Source organism: Meles meles, chromosome X (genome assembly GCF_922984935.1).
Source record: "Meles meles chromosome X, mMelMel3.1 paternal haplotype, whole genome shotgun sequence".
Lineage (NCBI taxonomy): Eukaryota > Metazoa > Chordata > Mammalia > Carnivora > Mustelidae > Meles > Meles meles.
The window spans coordinates 129852150-129870280 of record NC_060087.1 but is presented as its reverse complement, the minus strand read 5'-3'; the positions used below and the strand labels follow the sequence as shown (position 1 = coordinate 129870280).

At 36.6% G+C, this 18131-nt stretch overlaps 1 protein-coding gene across 3 annotated transcripts in view; it reads left to right on the top strand.

Annotated features, from left to right (window-relative positions):
- The window catches only part of GABRA3 (gamma-aminobutyric acid type A receptor subunit alpha3), a 330036-nt gene that overhangs the window by 237574 nt on the left and 74331 nt on the right, over positions 1–18131 (top strand). The window lies entirely within an intron of this gene.

The following is an 18131-nucleotide window of genomic DNA, read 5'->3' as shown; positions in this document are numbered from 1 at the left end:
TGGGCGCCTGGGTGGCTCAGTGGGTTAAGCCGCTGCCTTCGGCTCGGGTCATGATCTCGGGGTCCTGGGATCGAGTCCCGCGTCGGGCTCTCTGCTCAGCAGGGAGCCTGCTTCCCTCTCTCTCTCTCTGCCTGCCTCTCTGTCTACTTGTGATCTCTCTCTGTCAAATAAATAAATAAAATCTTAAAAAAAAAAAAAAAGAAATGGACATTTGGTATATACTGCTTTACATATTTGCAGGCACACACATTCATAGAGACATATATTATAGATATACAAATAAATGAGAGTTGAACATATGAACATTCTCAGACACACAGAGATATATGTTTAAGATGTATAAATGTATGCATACTCAGAGACACATATAGACTAACATGTAAGCATACACATATTCAAAGGCTCTTAAATTCAAAGACTCACAGCTATATACACAGGAAGAGCACTGTGATAGTTTGAATAAGCTGTTTAACTGCAGCAAAAAAAACTTTCCCTATAATGCAGAATTGTAAGAATCAAATGAGATAATGATGGATATTTTCAGAAGCACACAATGTTATGTATAATATATAAAAAATTACAACAACATATCTTTTATGCCACATTGCCTGGGAATGCTGAGGAGTTTGATGTAAGTGAGGTTTCTAAATAACCTAAGAATGTTTCTTTTTTTAAAAATTTTTAAAAGACTTTATTTATTTGAGAGAGAGAATGCACAAGCAGGGCAAGGGGCAGAGGGAGAGGAAAAGAGAGAAGCAGACTCCCCACTGAGCAGGGAGCCCAACGCAGGGCTCAATCCCAGGACCCTGAGATTATTACTTGAGCCAAAGGTAGCTGCTTAACCAACTGAGCCAGTGAAGTGCTCCTAGAATGTTTCCTTAAATATCATTTATATACAGAGGCACCTGGATGGCTCAGTTGGTTAAGCATCTAGCTCTTGGTTTTGGTTCAAGTCAGGCTTTCAATGCTGTGAGATCGAACCCTGCATCAGGCTCCACACTCAGGGCAGAGTCGGCTTGAGATTCTGTCTCTTCCTCTCCCTCTGCCCCTCCCCCTCTCATGTTCTCATTCTAAAATAAATAAATCTTTAAAATAAATAAATATAATTCTTACACACACACACACACACACACACACACACATATATATATTGTAAAATTTTGCCTTCAAAAAGAATGACTTTAAAAACATTTCCAGTTCCATAATATTCTTTGCTCCTAAACACTAAAAAACTTTGATGGTTCTTGTTTTGTGTTTTTGTTAACTCCTGTTCTGCCAGTTGTCCTGAAGCTCCCTCACACATTAATGAATATCAGTTTTAAGTAACTGAATTAACATTATTGAATGGAAAAAATTTGATCTTTCAGTGCAGATTCTGTGGCTGTTTTAATTTTTTTTGTTATTTTGTACAATGAAACTGAAATATGTGGTGAATACATGAAGTATCCTTGCCCATATCCTAGTCTTTCATTACCTTAAATTTGCTCTTTAAAATAGGCAAGGAAGAATGGATATCAAATGGATACTTGAGAGAAAAGTTGAATTATAGAGGAGGAGCTGAGAAACTAGAGGAGAAATGAGAATAGAAGAAAGAGTGATGGAGAAAAGAGGGAAAGTGGATAGAAGTAGGAAAAAGAAGGTGGAGAGAAGGGAAGAATAATCTAGAGAAAAGATCAATAACATTAACATATATATTTCATTGATCTTTTCCCAGATCTTATATATTTACATATATATGTATGTGTGTTTCTGTATACACACACATGTAAATGTATATATTTGTATATGTGTGTATATATATGTGTGTGTGTGTGCATCTGCGTGTGTGTGTTGAAGCACCTGATTATTAGTATTAGCATTCATTTTTGTACTATTCAGTAAGTAGAATGTAGCCAAGATAATTGTAGGTGTTAAGGGGAGGAAAGAAGAAGTATATTTTAGGCAGAGAAAACCAAGTTAACCATTACAGACAATGGAATGATTTTCTTCAACAGAAGCAAGAGAATGAGAATGAGATGGTCAGTTTTTAATTTACATATGCCACTCCAGTTACAGTGTAAAGAATGCATTTGAAAGGAACAAAACTGGAGTTATAGAAACAGGTTAGTAGACAGCTTAAATAGTCTGGGCAAGGAGTAGTAAAGTTCTCATTCAGAGCAGCGGATTAAGATGGAGAAGCGGAGAGACACTGAGGAAATAGTAAAAACAGCCAATGGTAGAATGACAGGAAAGACGGGATTAAGGTAGTAAGTACCCAAATAACATGGGTGAGTGATGGTGCTACAAACTGGCCAGATCATATGAAAGTTGGAAGAAACTTAGATAGGATAAATCTGCAAGGTTAATTTTTGGGCAAGATAAGCTTTAAAAGATTGTAGATTATCTAGGGATAGGTATGTAATAACAGTTGGATATACAAATCTTAAGATCAGGAGACAGATATAACTTAGAGATGTAAAGTTTGGTATTGTTAGTATATTGGGACAACCGTGTGAATGTATGTGATCACTTCAGGAAAGTATGCAGAGTGAGAAGAAAATTATGCCAAGGATCCAATCATGTAGCATCATTATCATTAAGGCAGAAGGGGAAAAAGAGAAATCTATGAAGGAGACCAAGAAGAAAAAGTAAGAAATGTCTTAGTAGAACCCCTAGTGTGCAGTATCTTGAAAACTGAGTGTGATAGTCAATACTTTTACTTTCAGTATTTTTAATTCATGTCCTCCTGGTTTGTGGTTGTATTGTACTTCCATAGAACCTGGAAGTTAGGCATAGATAGATGACTATAGCTAACCAAATATGACTGTAAATAACATGAATCATTTCTGAGGAAGGATAATACATAATTTTCCATGTTCCTCTCCATGGCCACAGTAAGTAACATTATGCCAGGTGTCCTTGAGACCTGAGATAGACAAGTAGTGTGAGAAGTACATCTTTGTTGTTTGAGAACACTGAGATTTTTTGTTACTACATGCTAACCTGACCCATTTTGACTGATATATCAAAGGAGTAAAGGGTTTCAAAAAAGCTCACAGTGATCAATAATAATAATAATATCAGTAATAGCATAAATATAATCATTAACATCAATACAGTATTTACAATGTGCCATGCACTCTTCTTATCACTTAACTTTTATAAACTAACAACCCTGTGAGATAGGTACTATTATTTCCACTTTTCAGATGAGGAAACTGAGACAAGAGTGGGTAAGAAAAAATTTAAAAATCACCTAGGTAGTAAATGGTTGAGTCAGCATTCATACTCTGGCAGTTTGGCTGCAAGTTCATGCTCTTTATCATTATTAATATATTTTTATAACATTATTGGTTATTACAAAGAGAACAAATAATATAGAGAATTAAATGTATTGGGTTTTACAACATGGAAGACATTGGTCTTCACATACACTGTTTCAATGTAGTGTTTAGTGCAGCAGTGAGTTTTTAGGAGTTGACATAGAAGTAGTGAAAATAGTAAACACAGAAAATACTTCCTGGGAGCTTGTTTGAAATTGAAAGCAATGAGTATATTATAGATACATTCAGGGGTAGAAGCAAATAATTGCTTTTTTGAATGTAAATACTGGTACTTATTTGTGCAATAGCAGAGAGACAAAGATTGAAAGTATAGTAGAAACGAGGTTTTGCTGACAAAGTTGCCAGAGAAAACTGTAAGCAGAATGGTATCAAAACTTGAAAGTTTTACTTATAAAGGAAGAGGGACAACTCTTATCATCCTGAATGGAAGAATATGAGGCTAGATAATAATAGGAAAGGAGATGGGAAGGATAGGACACAGTAGAGGTAGAATGATAATGTATGAAGGAGAATTTGAAGAGAATAGAACATAAGTGGGAAAATGTAAGGGAGGCATACTTATAAAAAGGCATAAAGGAGTTTGAAGAGGAGATGGGAGTGTAAAAAATTGTTCAAAGAATGAAGCAGAGTATACTTAAACAGAGGAGAGGCTGTGGAATGTGGTAGTTGGAAGGATGGATGAGGATGATGAGATGTGGATGGGTAAAAAGCTGTAAGAAAATGAAAAGAAAGTGATGGGCAGGCAAGGAAATCAACACATAGAGACTGAGGAGAAAGAATAGAGAATGAATGAGGAGAACAGGATAGTTAAGAGGGTGAATAATGAAATAAAAAGGATCAATGATAGGTTTGTTTTGGAAGATGGGTGGAAAAGAGAGAAGAAAGGAGAGAGGAGGATGGGAATGTTAAAATATGAAAAAGATGGAAAAATGATGAAATATGAAGATTGAGGAGTACAGAAGATGAAGCAGACCAAAGGATTAGTCACCGGAAAATAATGTTAGATAAATGGGAAGAAGATGACTATTGAGTCCTTCATTCTAATATGAATTTCACAAGAAAGTAGAGTTTGATAAAACAGGAAACTATGTGGAATGCCCTTGTGTTTATTCTGAAGTACAGCATAAAGGAGGCACAGAAGTTCAGAAGCATGATGACGCCTTTGGTTCTCTTACATAGTAGATGATTCACTTCAGACCCAGAAGGGTGGGTCTGGAGGAAGACCTAGGTTCAAAACTGAAAATATTAGAGCTTGGCTCTATTTATGTTCCCACAATGTATTCATCAAGTGATCTTTTGTAAGACAAAAATTATTCTTTCTCATTCTGATAATAATGTAAGTGCTGCCTGTCTTGCAGACACATGAAAAATGTGAATTAAAGGTTCAAAAGAACACTTAGAATTTTTCAGGAAGTGTTATTCTACAACATTATTATTTTGACCCTTAGAAATCTTATCTGGATTCCATGGAAAACTACAGAAGTTCAGCTTCTTAGAAAAATCTGACAAAGTACTGCATAGCTATGTAACTAGGGCAGTTTGGAATGAAACCTCATTTTGGGACTTCAGGACAACCATAAAAATGCAGGCCAAAGCTCATTACCTGCTGCTTGCTTCAGCACCACACATACTAAAATTAAAACAGTACAGAGAAGATGAACCGCAGATCAGGATGATATATATGTTTAGAAAATATTTCCCAATTTTTATAGACATGGATATATAGAAAACTTCATTTCTATTAATTACATTTATTAATGAATATCTTGATAAATATATTCATTGTATTGTTCTTTATACCTATTGTATATAAATGTGCATAATACATAATGCAGTAAAAGCTAAGTTCCACTGATTATTATTTGGAATGTGTGCTGAGCTACAGAGATAAACAAGACACAGCTCATGCTTTTAGTGACCTTACAGTCTAGAAGTTAAAGCAGACATTGTGCACAGATAGATGCACAATATATATATATTTTTATATAATAGTATAAAAGCCCTTAAACTGAGGGGGATAAAAAATGTGATGGAATCAAGGGTAAGGAACAACCAAATTTATGTGGAGGCATCAAAGAAAGTTGTAAAAAAGAGCCAATTAATCCTATATCTTGAATCTTGAAGGAGGTATAGGTAACTATTAAACAGATGAGGGATGAAGTGAGGTGTAGGAGGGTATTCCAGGCAGAGGAGATAGCATGTACAAAGCTAGGTATTCATGAATTGTCATCATGAATCAGAAAATTTCATGCCTCTTGTTAGAGCTTTCATTAATCTATTCTTCCAAAAATATTTCTAGAGAGCTTAATGAGATCCAAACAGTATTCTGGGCACTAGGAATAAAATAGTGAGTAAAAATGAATGTGGTCTCTGCCCTCATATAATTTACATTCTAGTGGGGAAAACAAACAATAATGATAACAGAATAAGTGCTAAGATCAGAGAAGTACAGAGGGCTATGGAATCATATAGCAGGGATAAGGAAGTGAATCTGTGGGAGAATACCCACAATGGATTTCAGAGGAAATTACATTTTTTTAGAGAGAGTGTGTGAATTAGGAGGTACTGCAGAGAGAGAGGGAGAGACAAAATCTTAAGCAGGCTCCACACTCAGCATGGAGCTAGATGTGGGGCTCAATCTCATGACCTGAGATCATGACCTGAACCAAAATCAAAAGTTGGATGCTTAACTGATTGAGCCACCCAGATGCTCCAGAGGAAATCGGTTTTAAACAGAGACCTAAAAGATGTGTAGAAATAAATTAGACTAAAAGATGGGGAGGAAATGTTCCACAGAGAGAGTACAGCAGGTATGAAATTCAGGGGAATGAAGTGAGAGAGGTAGTAATGATACACTAAAGAAATGAAAGGAAATTCAGTATGACTGAACCATAGAGTAAAGTGCAGAGAAGTGACCTAGGGTGGAGAGGGATTCTTATGCGCTACATTAGCATAAAAATAAGGAGGATCCATTAAAGAGTATATTGCAGGGGGATGGCACAGATTTGCATTTTAGACAGATTGCTCTGGTAACAATGTGTAAGGTAGATTAGAAGAAGGCAAAGAAGATGAGCTATATGTGTGAGTGATAACACTCTAACAATAATAATAATTACTTTGTGTTGGATACCTACTATGTGCTAGACACTTTATGTAAATATCTCCAATCTTCACAAAAACTATTCAATATAAACATTATTATCCCTATTGAACTGATCTAGAAAGTGAAGCTTAAAATTAAAAATGGGAGGGGTGCCTGGGTGGTGCAATTAGTTAAGCATCCAACTCTTGTGATCTCAGGGTGCTGAGACAGAGCCACATGTCAGGCTCTCTGCTCAGTGTGGAATTCACTTAAAATTGTCTCTCCCTCTCTCTGCCCCTGACACTTGTGCTCTCCTTCTCTCTCTCTAAAATCAATCAATCAATCATCAATTAATCTTCAAAAATGGGAGAGGAATTATGATGGTGGAGGAGTAGGGAGACCCTAAATTTGTGTCATCCTTCAAATATATCTAAATAGTTATTAAATCATTCTGAACACCTGAGAAATCAATTGGCAATATGAAGAAAGAAAAACTACAAGTCTACAATTAGAAAAGTGACCACCTTTTGGAAGTTAGGAGGTACAGAGGGTTGAATTGGGTGACAGCTGAGGTGCTACAGAGGGAAGAGAACCTGCTCAAGAAGGTTATCACAAAGTATCATAAGCAGGGAAGTACAAAATTGGAACGTTTAGAAGTCTGCTGGAGAGGAGGGAGGTCCCTGGTTTAAAGGTACTCTAGTGGTAAAGCGGGGCAGAATCCCGGGTGTGACAGCATGATCTCAGGATCCCTGGGGTCACAAGAAGAATGGGTGTCATCTAAGTGTTATACTGTTCCCAGGAATAGAAGCGTGGAGGCTGGCTGGAAACAAGTATAGGTGCTGGCTTTCTGTTCTGTGTTGCCATAAACTGAAATGCTTCACAGTCGTGTGATTTCCTGGGCACGTTCCAGCAAAAGTCAGAGGCATGGCAATAGCCCCCTCCTTCTGCTGGAAGGAGCAGAGTAAGTGTGTGCCACAAGTCCATAAAACTTGGAGCTTTGAAACTCTGGCATGTGCCTGATACAAAAACACTTAGTCACAGGCCCAGTAAACACAGAGTTCTAGTGGAAACTGGAGAGAGAAGAGTGATTGACTGCTTTTCCGTGAGGGTTCCCTGAAGAGTGGAGGACATGAACTTTCAGCTCCAGGTGCCACCATATTCATCCCACTCATCAGTGCTGAAAGCCTTAAGGGAGCAAAATGACACCACATTGTGGAATCTGGAGCCACTTACACTGAGCCCTACCTCTGTGTAAGGGAGGCATATTTGCAATAGGGCAAGTCCACTGAGAATCAGTAAAATAGGCCCCACCTTCAGAAGACCAGGACAAACAACTGGCTGGCACCAAGTTTACAGATCATAGAGGACTGCAAAGCTTCAGCTCTTGGTGAGAACAGTACATAGCATTCTTTGCATTTTTATTCCTTAGTCTTTGAGTATTTGTTCACTTATTTTCCTGTTTTTTCAATTCTTTTTTAATTTTAATTTTTACATAAACCATATATATAATTTGTTTCCTTTCATTGCATTATATATACAATATGTAGGGTTTTTTTTTTTTTCCTTTCTTATTTTGGGATCTAGTTTCTCTTAACAAGCAAACCAAAACATAGCCATGATCTAGTGTTTTGTTTTGCTTTGTTCTTCTTTTTGGCTTTGTTTTTCTGTTTTCATTATTTTTTCTCTTTCTTCTTTTCTTTTCTGAGCAAAATGATGAGATGGAGAAATGCACCACAAAACAGAGAACAGGAGGTAGTAGTCATTGCCAGGGATTTAATCATTATGGATATAAGTAAGATGTCTGAGCTAGAATTTAAAACAACATAAAGATACTAGCTGGGTTTGAAAAAAAGCATGGAAAACACTAGAGAATCCTTTACTATAGAAATCAAAGTATTAAAATATAGTCAGGCTGAAATTAAAAATGCTATTACCAAGATGCAGTCCCAAATGGAATCCATAAAAATGAGAATGAACAAAGCAGAAGAGCAAATCTGGAAGATAAAATGATGGAAAGTATGGAAGCTGAAAAGAAGAGGAAAAGAAAACTCTTAGATCATGAAGGGAGATAAGAGAACTGAGTTATTCCACAAAGTGAAGTAATAACCATATTATAGGCGTCCCAGAGGATAAAAAGCAGGAGAAAGGGACTCAATGTTTATTTAAACAAATTATAGTTGGAATTTCCCTAACCTGGGGAAGGAAGCAGGCATTCAAGTCCAGGAGGCACGGAGAACTCCCAGCAAAATCAACAAAAATAGGTTAACACCTTGATATAAAATGCTGAAGATTGCAAATTTCAAAGATAAAGAGAAAATTCTGAAACCAGCTTGGAACAAGAGGTCTTTAATCTACAAGCGTAGACACATGAGGCTGGTAGCAGGTCTGTCCATATGGACTTGGCAGGCCAGAAAGGACTAGCATGATATATTCAAAGTACTAAATGGGAAAAATGTGCAGCTAATAATACTTTATCTATCAAGGCTATCATTCAGAATTGATGGAGAGATTAAAAGTTTCCAGGACAAAAAAAATTAAAGGAATTTGTGATCACTAAACAAGCCCTGAAAGAAACATTAAAGAGAATCCATTGAGCAGAGAGACCAAAAATAATAAAGTCCAGAAAGGAACAGAGACATTCTACAAGAACAACGAATTTACAGGTAATACTATGGCACTAACTTCATATCTTTCAATAATTACTCTGAATGCAAGTGGACTAAATTCTCCAAACAAAATATATAGGGTTTCAGATTGGATTAAAAAACAACAACAAAAACAAACAAGAATGATCAATATGCTCCTACCAAGAGACTGATTTTAGACCCAAAGACACCTCCAGATTGAAACTGAGAGGGTGAAGAACAATTTATCGAGCCAATGGATATCAAAAGACAGCTAAAGGGGTGCCTGTGTAGCTCAGTCTGTTAAATGTCTGCTTTTAGCTCAGGTCATGATCTCAGGGTACTGGGATTGAGCTCCATATCAGGCTCCCTGGTTGGTGGGGAGTCTGTTCCTCCTCTCTCTCTGCCACACCCTAAACTACTTGTTCTCTCTCTCACATAAAAAAATAAAATCTTAAAAAAAAAAGAAAGCTGGAGCAGACATGTTTATATAAGACAAACTAGATTTTAAACCAAAGACTGTAATAAGAGATGAAGATGGACACTATATCATAATAAAATTGTCTATCCAACAGGAAGATCTAACAATTGTAAATATTTATGCCCCTGACCTGGGATGAGCCAAATATATGAATCAATAACAGAATTAAAGAAACTCATTGATAATACAATAATAGTAGAGGACTTTAACACCCCACTCACAGCAATGGATTGATCACCTAAGCAGAAGATCAACAAGGAAATAAGGGCTTTGAATGAGACACTGGACCCGATGGACTGAAAAGATATACTCAGAGCATTTCATCCTATAGCAGCAGAATACACATTCTTCTTGAGAACACATGGGATTTTATCCAGAATATGTCACATATTGATTCACAAATCAGTGTGAACTGGTACAAAAAGACTGAGCTCATACCATGCATATTTTCAGAACACAATGCTATAAAACTTGAAGTCAACCACAAAAAAATTTTTTTTATAAAAACCCACAAATACATGGAGGTTAAAAAATATCTTACTAAGGAGTGAATGGGTCAACCCGAAAATTAAAGAAGAATTAAAAATACATGGAAGCAAATGAAAATTAAAACATGAAAGTTCAAAACCTTTAGGATGCAGCAAAGGCAGTCAAAGGGAAGTATATAATGATACAGGCCTTCCTCAAGAAACAAGAAAAGTCTCAAATACACAACCTAAAATTACACCTAAAGGAGCTTGGGGAAAAAAAAAAACAGCAAATAAACCCTGAACCCAGTTGGAGAGGAGAAATTAAGAGTTAAATAGAAATCAATGACATAGAAATTAAAAACAAAAACAACAAACAACAACAACAAACTCCAATAACCGTAGAACAGATCAGCAAAGCTAGGAGCTGATTCTTTGAAAGAATTAATAAGACTGATAAACACCTAACCAGATGATTCAAAAAGAAAAGAAAAAGGACCCAAATTAATAAAGTCATGAATGAAAGAGGAGAGATCACAACCAAGAGCAAAGAAATATAGTTATAAGAGAATAATGAGGAAATACATGCCAACGAATTAGGCAGTCTGGAAGAAATGGATGCATTCCTAGAAACATAAACTACCAAAACTGAAATAGGAAGAAAAAAAAAAACTGAACAAACCCATAACCAGCAAAGAAATTGAATCAGTAATCAAAAATCTCCCAACAAATAAGAGTCCAGGGCTGAATGACTTCCTAGGGGAATTCTACCAAACATTGAAAGAAGAATTAATACACATTCTTCTGAAACTGTTACAGAAAATAGAAATAGAAGGGAAACTTCCAACTCGTTCTATGAAGCCATCATTACCTTGATCCCAAAACCAGACAAAGACCCCACAAGAAAAGAGAATTAAAAATCAATATCCCTGATTAACATGGATGCCAAAATTCTCACCAAGATATTAGCTAATAGGATCCAAGGCTACATTAAAAGTATTATTCACTAGAACCAAGTAATCCTGGGCTGCAAGGGTGGCTCACCATCTGCAAATCAATCAATGTGATACACCACATTAATTTTTTTAAAAAAGGATAAGAACGATAATGATCCTCTCAGTAGATGCAGAAAAACTATTTGACAAAACACAGTCTTCTTTTTTTTTAAGATTTTATTTATTTATTTGACAGACAGAGATCACAAGTCGGCAGAGAGACAGGCAGAGAGAGAGAGAGGAGGAAGCATGTTTCCTGCTGAGCAGAGAGCCCAATGCGGGGCTCGATCCCAGGACCCCAAGACCATGACCTGAACTGAAGGCAGACGCTTAACCCACTGAGCCACCCAGGTGCCCCAAAACACAGCCTTCTTGATAAAAACCCTCTACCATATATGGATAGAGGGAACATACTTCAACATCATAACAGCCATATATGAAAGACCCACAGCAATTACCATCCTCAATGGAAAAAAACTAAGAGATTTTGTCCTAAAGTTAGGAACATGACAGTGATGTCCACTATCACCACTGTTGTTCACCATAGTACTGGAATTCCTAACCTCAGCAATCATACCACAAAAAGAATAAAATGCATCCAAATTAGAAAAGAAGTGAAACTTTCATTCTTTGCAGATGAAAGGATATTTTAATGTAGAAACCCAAAGAACTCCACCAAAAAATTCCTAGAACTGATACAGGAAATCAGGAAAGTTGTAGGATATAAAATCAATGCACAGAAGTAACTTGCATTTCTATACACTAAAAGTGAAACAGAAGAAAGAGAAATCAAGGAATGATCCCATTTACAATTGCACCAAAAACTGCAAGATACCTAAGAATAAACCTAACCAAATAGGTTTCTATACTCTGAAAACTATACAACAGTTATGAAAGAAATTGAGGAAGACACAAAGAAATGGAAAAACATTCCAAACTCATGGATTGCAACAACAAATACTGTTAAAATATCTATGCTACCCAAAGCAATCTATACATTCAATGCAATCCTTATCAAAAATACCATTAGCATTTTTCACAGAGTTGGAATAAATTTGTATGGAACTAGAAAAGACCCTGAATAGCGAAAGGAATGTTGGAAAAGAAAACCAAAGCTGGTGGCATCACAATTCCAGACTTCAAACTATATTACAAAGATGTAATCATCAAGAAAGTATGGTACTGGCACAAAAACAGACATACAGATCAGTGAAAGAGAATGGAGAACCCAGAAATGGACCCTCAACTCTATGGCCAGCTAATCTTTGACAAAGCAGCAAAGAATATCCAATGGGAAAGGATAGTCTCTTCAAAAAATGGTGTTGGGAAAATTGGACATCCACATGTCTAAGAATGAAACTGGACCACTTTCTCACACCTGACACAAAAATAAACTCAAAATGGATTAAAAGCCTTAATGTGAGACAGGAATCCATCAAAATCCTAGAGGAGAAGGCAGGCAGCAACTTCTTTGATCTTGACCACAGCAACTTCTTTCTAGACATATCTCTAAAGGCAAGAGAAACAAAAGCAAAATTGGGACTTCATGAGGATAAAAAGCGTTTGCACAGCAAAGGAAACAGTCAACAAAATCAAAAGTCAACCTACAGAATAGGAGAAGATATTTGCAAATGTCTTATCAGAGAAAGGGCTACAATCCAAAATCTATGAAGAACTTACCAAACTCAACACCAAAAACAAATAATCCAGTCAAGAAATGGGCAGAAGATATGAACAGATGTTTTCCAAAGAAGACATACAAATGACCAACAGACACATGAAAAAATGCTCAGCATCACTTGACATCAAGGAAATACAAATCAAAACCATAATGAGATACCACCTCACCAGTCAGAATGGCTAAAATTAATAACTCAGGAAACAACAGATGTTGGCAAGGATGCAGAGAAAGAGAAATCCTCTTACATTGTTGGTAGGAATGCAAACTGGTGTAGCCACTCTGGAAAAGAGTATAGAGGTTCCTCAAGAAGTTAAAAATAGAGCTATCCTATGATCTAGCAATCACATTACTAGATATTTATCCAAAGGATACAAACATAGTGAATTGAAGGAGCACACACATCCCAATGTTTATAGCAACAATGTCCACAATGGCCAAAATATGAAAAGAGCTCTGATGTCTGTTGACAGATGAATAGATAAAGAAAATATGGTCTATATATACTATATAATTAAATATTACTCAGCCATCAAAAAGAATGAAATCTTACCATTTGCAATGATGTGAATGGAGCTAGCGTGTATTATGATAAGGAAATAAGAGAAAGACAATTATCATATGAACTCACTCATATGTGGAATTTAAGGAACAAAATAGATAAACATAGGGGAAGGGAAGGGAAAATAATATAAGAGGAAAACAGAGAGTGAGGCAAACTATAAGATACCCAACTGTAGGAAACAAGCCGAGGGTTGTTGGAGGGGAGGTGAGTGGGGGGATGGGATAACTGGGTGATGGGCATTAGGGAGGGCACTTGATGTTATGAACACTGAGTTTTGTATGCCACTGAAGAATCACTGAATTCTACCCCTCAAACTATTAACACAGTATGTTAATTAAATTGAATGTAAATAAAAAGTTAAATAAAAATTAAAAATTAAAATGACTTGTCCAATGATGCATTTATTAGGCAAATGCAGTTCTGTCTCAAACTACTGCTTTTTCCACTAAATAAGGTTGAAGAAGGAGGTGGATATACAACATGTAGCATTGGTGGTATTTGGTGCCTGATTGGAAGTTGGTGATGGTCAGAATGTTGTGAGTTCTCCCAATAAGCAAAGAAGTCCCCTGAGATAACAGAAGTACTAAGGGTTAGAAAAATAATAATAATCCGAGTATTAACATTCCTATTGAATGTGGAGGAGTAAATAAGCTTTTGAAAATGGCAGTGATAAGGTGAGGTAATGGTAAATATAGCCAAATAACATGCCTATTTGGAAGGGTTTCTGCATAATGGATGAGGGATAATTATCTGGAAGTGATGCAGAATATATTCATTCTCTTCTTATTGGGAAGCATTATTGGTTTTTTTAAAAGGGAGTAACATGCTCAGATCATTTGTGTTACAGTTTGCTAAACCCAAAAATATATAACAGTTCAAACTTGATAGAAGTGTATTTCTTGCTCCTTAAATTTCAAAGCAGGTGGCTCATTTTTTAATGGCCTTTCAGCGACCCATGCTCCTTTCATCTGTTGTCTCTGCCATATTCAGTACATGGTTTCCAAGGCCACTTTGTTTCTCTGTATCGAGTGAGTAGAAGAGGAAAGAGCATGCAGGATTATATGTGGGAGGTATTTAAAGTCTGGGCCTTGAGTGGTGTACTTACTTCTACTGATATTTCTTTGACTAGAATGAGGTCACATGGACATGCCTAACTGCAAGAGAGGCTGGGAAAATAAATGGATTTGGTGAACAGCTGACAGTTCTTTGCCAATTTTTATGTTTTTTTTTTTTTATAAAATATCAGGTTGTACTCTGGAGAATCATTTAGAAGCAGGGATACCAGTTACTTGACCATTTTGTAATCCAGAGAAGACTGTTCATGGATGAAATAAAGGCAGCAAAAAGTAAAAGTAGAAAAGAAAGGAGAGGTTTTCAAAAGAACTTGATGTCCAGCTAGATATGGGGTAATGAGGAAGAGGGCATATTGAGACTGTGCATTACATATTCTTCTTGGATACTAAGAAGATTGTGGTGTTATTATTTTTTAAAAAGCGATGTAGAAGCAACATATATTTTATAGAGAAGACAGTGTGTTTAGAGAACTTACACTTATTTAGGATTTTCTATATACCAGGCAATATGATAGGTGCTTCACATGTATTTATCTCATTTCTCATGGCACTGATTGTGCATTACACAAAGAGTGCAGCATTGTGATTAAAATGGTAGGTTCTGCAATAAGACTACTGCTGGTCCTTCATCTGTAAAATGTGGTGAATCATAACAATGCCTGTTTCATAAAGCTGTTGTGGGGAGTAAACATGATAAGCTTTATGAATTGCTTGATACATATCATGGCACATATCCACTTTGGAGGTTTTTGTGTTAATAACCCCTACTTTTATGTTTAGTAAGCTGATGTTTCAGTAGAGCCAAAGTCATACCACTAATAAGTTTTTCCTCTACTCCATCCCACCACTTTCTCTAAGAAAAAAATGTATATAAATGTATACAATATATACAATGTATATAAATGTATATAAAGTTTAAACATAATGAGTCTGAGGTGAACATAACAAGCTGCAGTTGAAACTCAGAACTTTGACACAATGTGATTTTATAAACATTGAATGCATAGACAAAGTGTCTTTTTATCTTAAGCTACACAGTCATAGCATCCTACATTTAGCTGAAAATTAAAGAAAATAAGAACTCACTTCTCATGTTGCATCATTAAGAAAGAGGCATCTTTTTAAGCAACCTAAAGCTTCCTATCATATTCAGAGCTTCATGCCTTCCTTTATTCTTTGATTTTATGAATGGGTCAGTTTTGCTTATGTACTTGGGATCCAAAGACAAATTATTTCAAAGACAAATTGTGAAAATGTTAACAGTAAAGCTAGTCTCTTCCTACTTTAGATGCAAATAGCTTGCACATGAATCTTTATAATAGAGATTGTCTCTGAAATGGCCAGGAACCAGGGAAGGTGTTTGGGCTACATTGTTGGGCTAGCTCTCTATGATTTAATGTAATCAAATCAACCAAGCACTGATAGCTTTGTTTCACACAGTCCTTTTTGCAATAGCTTTTGCTCTAGGGGATTCCATCTGTAGTTCCCCTTTCTTTAAGCTAGAAACTGACTCTGACAGAACCATACTTAGTGAGCCTCACTCTAATGAATAGAAGTAAGGACATAGAAGATACAGACTGGCTTATTTTGGGTTCTGAGAAAGCTTACAGTGAGGTGAGAAGCAAGTCATAGTATAAGTCCTCAGTCAATCACAAATTATGCTGCGTACTCCATGTGGTGATATCAATTTCTACCTTCCATGAGCTCACATCCTGGCAGGAAAGATAGAATACATCATTCACTGTACTATGAGGCATAATGAAATTTTCACAAAAAGCCAACAATGAGGTACTATAAACTAAAGAGTACAGGTTTCATTAGGATTTGGGAACATAGGTCCAGATATGGGAGGGTTTTACAGCGGAACTGGCACTGAGCTGGAAGGAGGAAAGGAAGAATGTATTCACAAGTGGTTAGCTGCAAGAGGAAATCGGGGCCTTATAATAACAAGAATTGCTTTTATTTTTTTAAAGGCAAGAAGCTGATGTCCAGACAGATTGAGTCTGTTTAAAAAGATCATTCTAACACAAAGGGGGAAAGGATTTACAAATCACCAGAAAAGTCCCTCTAATTCCAAAGAATGAAGCTATTTTAGATGCTACCCTAGACAGAGTTGGAGACTGTATTTTGTAGTGAAATGAACTTTAGAGTAGGAATTAGGAGCTCTGGCAGAGTCCCAACTCTGGCCCGTATGAGCATGCCACCATGGACAAGGCATTTCTCCCTTTCTAGGCCCCAGTTTCTTCTTCTGGGAAACAGAACTGAAAATAACTGCTCTATATTATAGAAATATTTCCTAAGAAGCATTTATTGCCTATCTCCTATGGGCCAACCACCATTGTAGGGATAGCATTATAATGAGAAATAGAGACCCTTCTCTCAAGTTACAGTCCTGTTCAGAAGACAGACACATAAGTGGATACTGATAATCTATGTGCTGTTAAAAATGATTAAAGAAAACAATTTAGTTGGGGCGCCTGGGTGGCTCAGTGGTTTAGGCCGCTGCCTTTGGCTCAGGTCATGATCTCAGGGTCCTGGGATCGAGTCCCGCATCGGGCTCTCTGCTCCGCGGGGAGCCTGCTTCCCTCTCACTCTCTCTCTGCCTGCCTCTCTGCCTGCTTGTGATCTCTCTCTGTCAAATAAATAAATAAAAAATCTTTAAAAAAAAAGAAAACAATTTAGTTAATACTAACAAACTTTGTTTCACTTCATGAAGTGGACAGTCTCCTTTTACAAAACTGAAAAATGGGGGCAAAAGACAAAGATTTCATAGGATAAAAAAATAAAGAACTAGGAAGAGAAAAATAGAAAATATCTGATTGGCCAGAGCTGCATAGTTAACCTTGTCTGAGATGAAAAGGTCCACAGTTGGTTTGGCATTTGGGGATTGGCTGACTGGATATACTATGTTTCTGGTCAAGTAGAATATTTACAGGAACACAGAAGTTATCTAAGTTTCAGTTTGTTGACATGGCACCCCAAGCAGGAGCAGCTCCATCATGGGCCTGAAAAGTTATTTCAACAGTGCTAAGAACTAAAGCATTTATCCAAATTGCTCTAGGATTTCTGTGACTAGAGAACTTACTGTGCCCACAGCACACATACAAAGCATCATGGAAGAGGTAATATATAAACAAGGACTTGAAGGAAATTTGTCACACATATCAAGGGAAATGACATTTCAGGCAGAAAAAAGAAACAATGTATGCAAAGACAGAGGTTTTTTCTTTTGTTTGCTTTGTTTTTTTGACAAACAGAGTTTTGTGTCATGAAATCACACATATCTGCAGATGGGTGGAGAGTGGGGAAATGTGTGAATGTCAGAAAATGAGGCTGGAGCTACATGTCTGAGGTAATTGTTAAAACTTATATGTGCTCCCCAAAAGGCTAAATGCAGTGGTGAACTGATGGTCTTCTAAATAGGAAGCCCAAGGGCCTTCCAGTATATTAAAGCCTTTGCCTATAGCTCGAGTATTTAATAGTAAGCCTGCAGACGACTGGGATTATTACAACTAATGCACTGCTTGGTTTGGTGTTTGGGGGTTGTATATTTGAAATGGCTCATCCTCTACTGATAATGGTTAGTAATGATTTACTCTCTTTCCTTTTTCATCATAAAGTTCACACCTTGACCTTTACTCTATGGTCATAGAAAAAGCCTGCCTAGTACCTCTGAAGTAGTGTTTTCTACCTTTTGGTTTTTAGAAAGAATATTTCTCAGAATTCAGAGCAGATTGTTCCATTTCTAAAATGCCTAGGTGACATATTGCCTACAGTGAGGCTCATACTGATCTCCAGAGACCCTGTGCCCTACTACATTTATGCTTATCCTTCCTATATTTC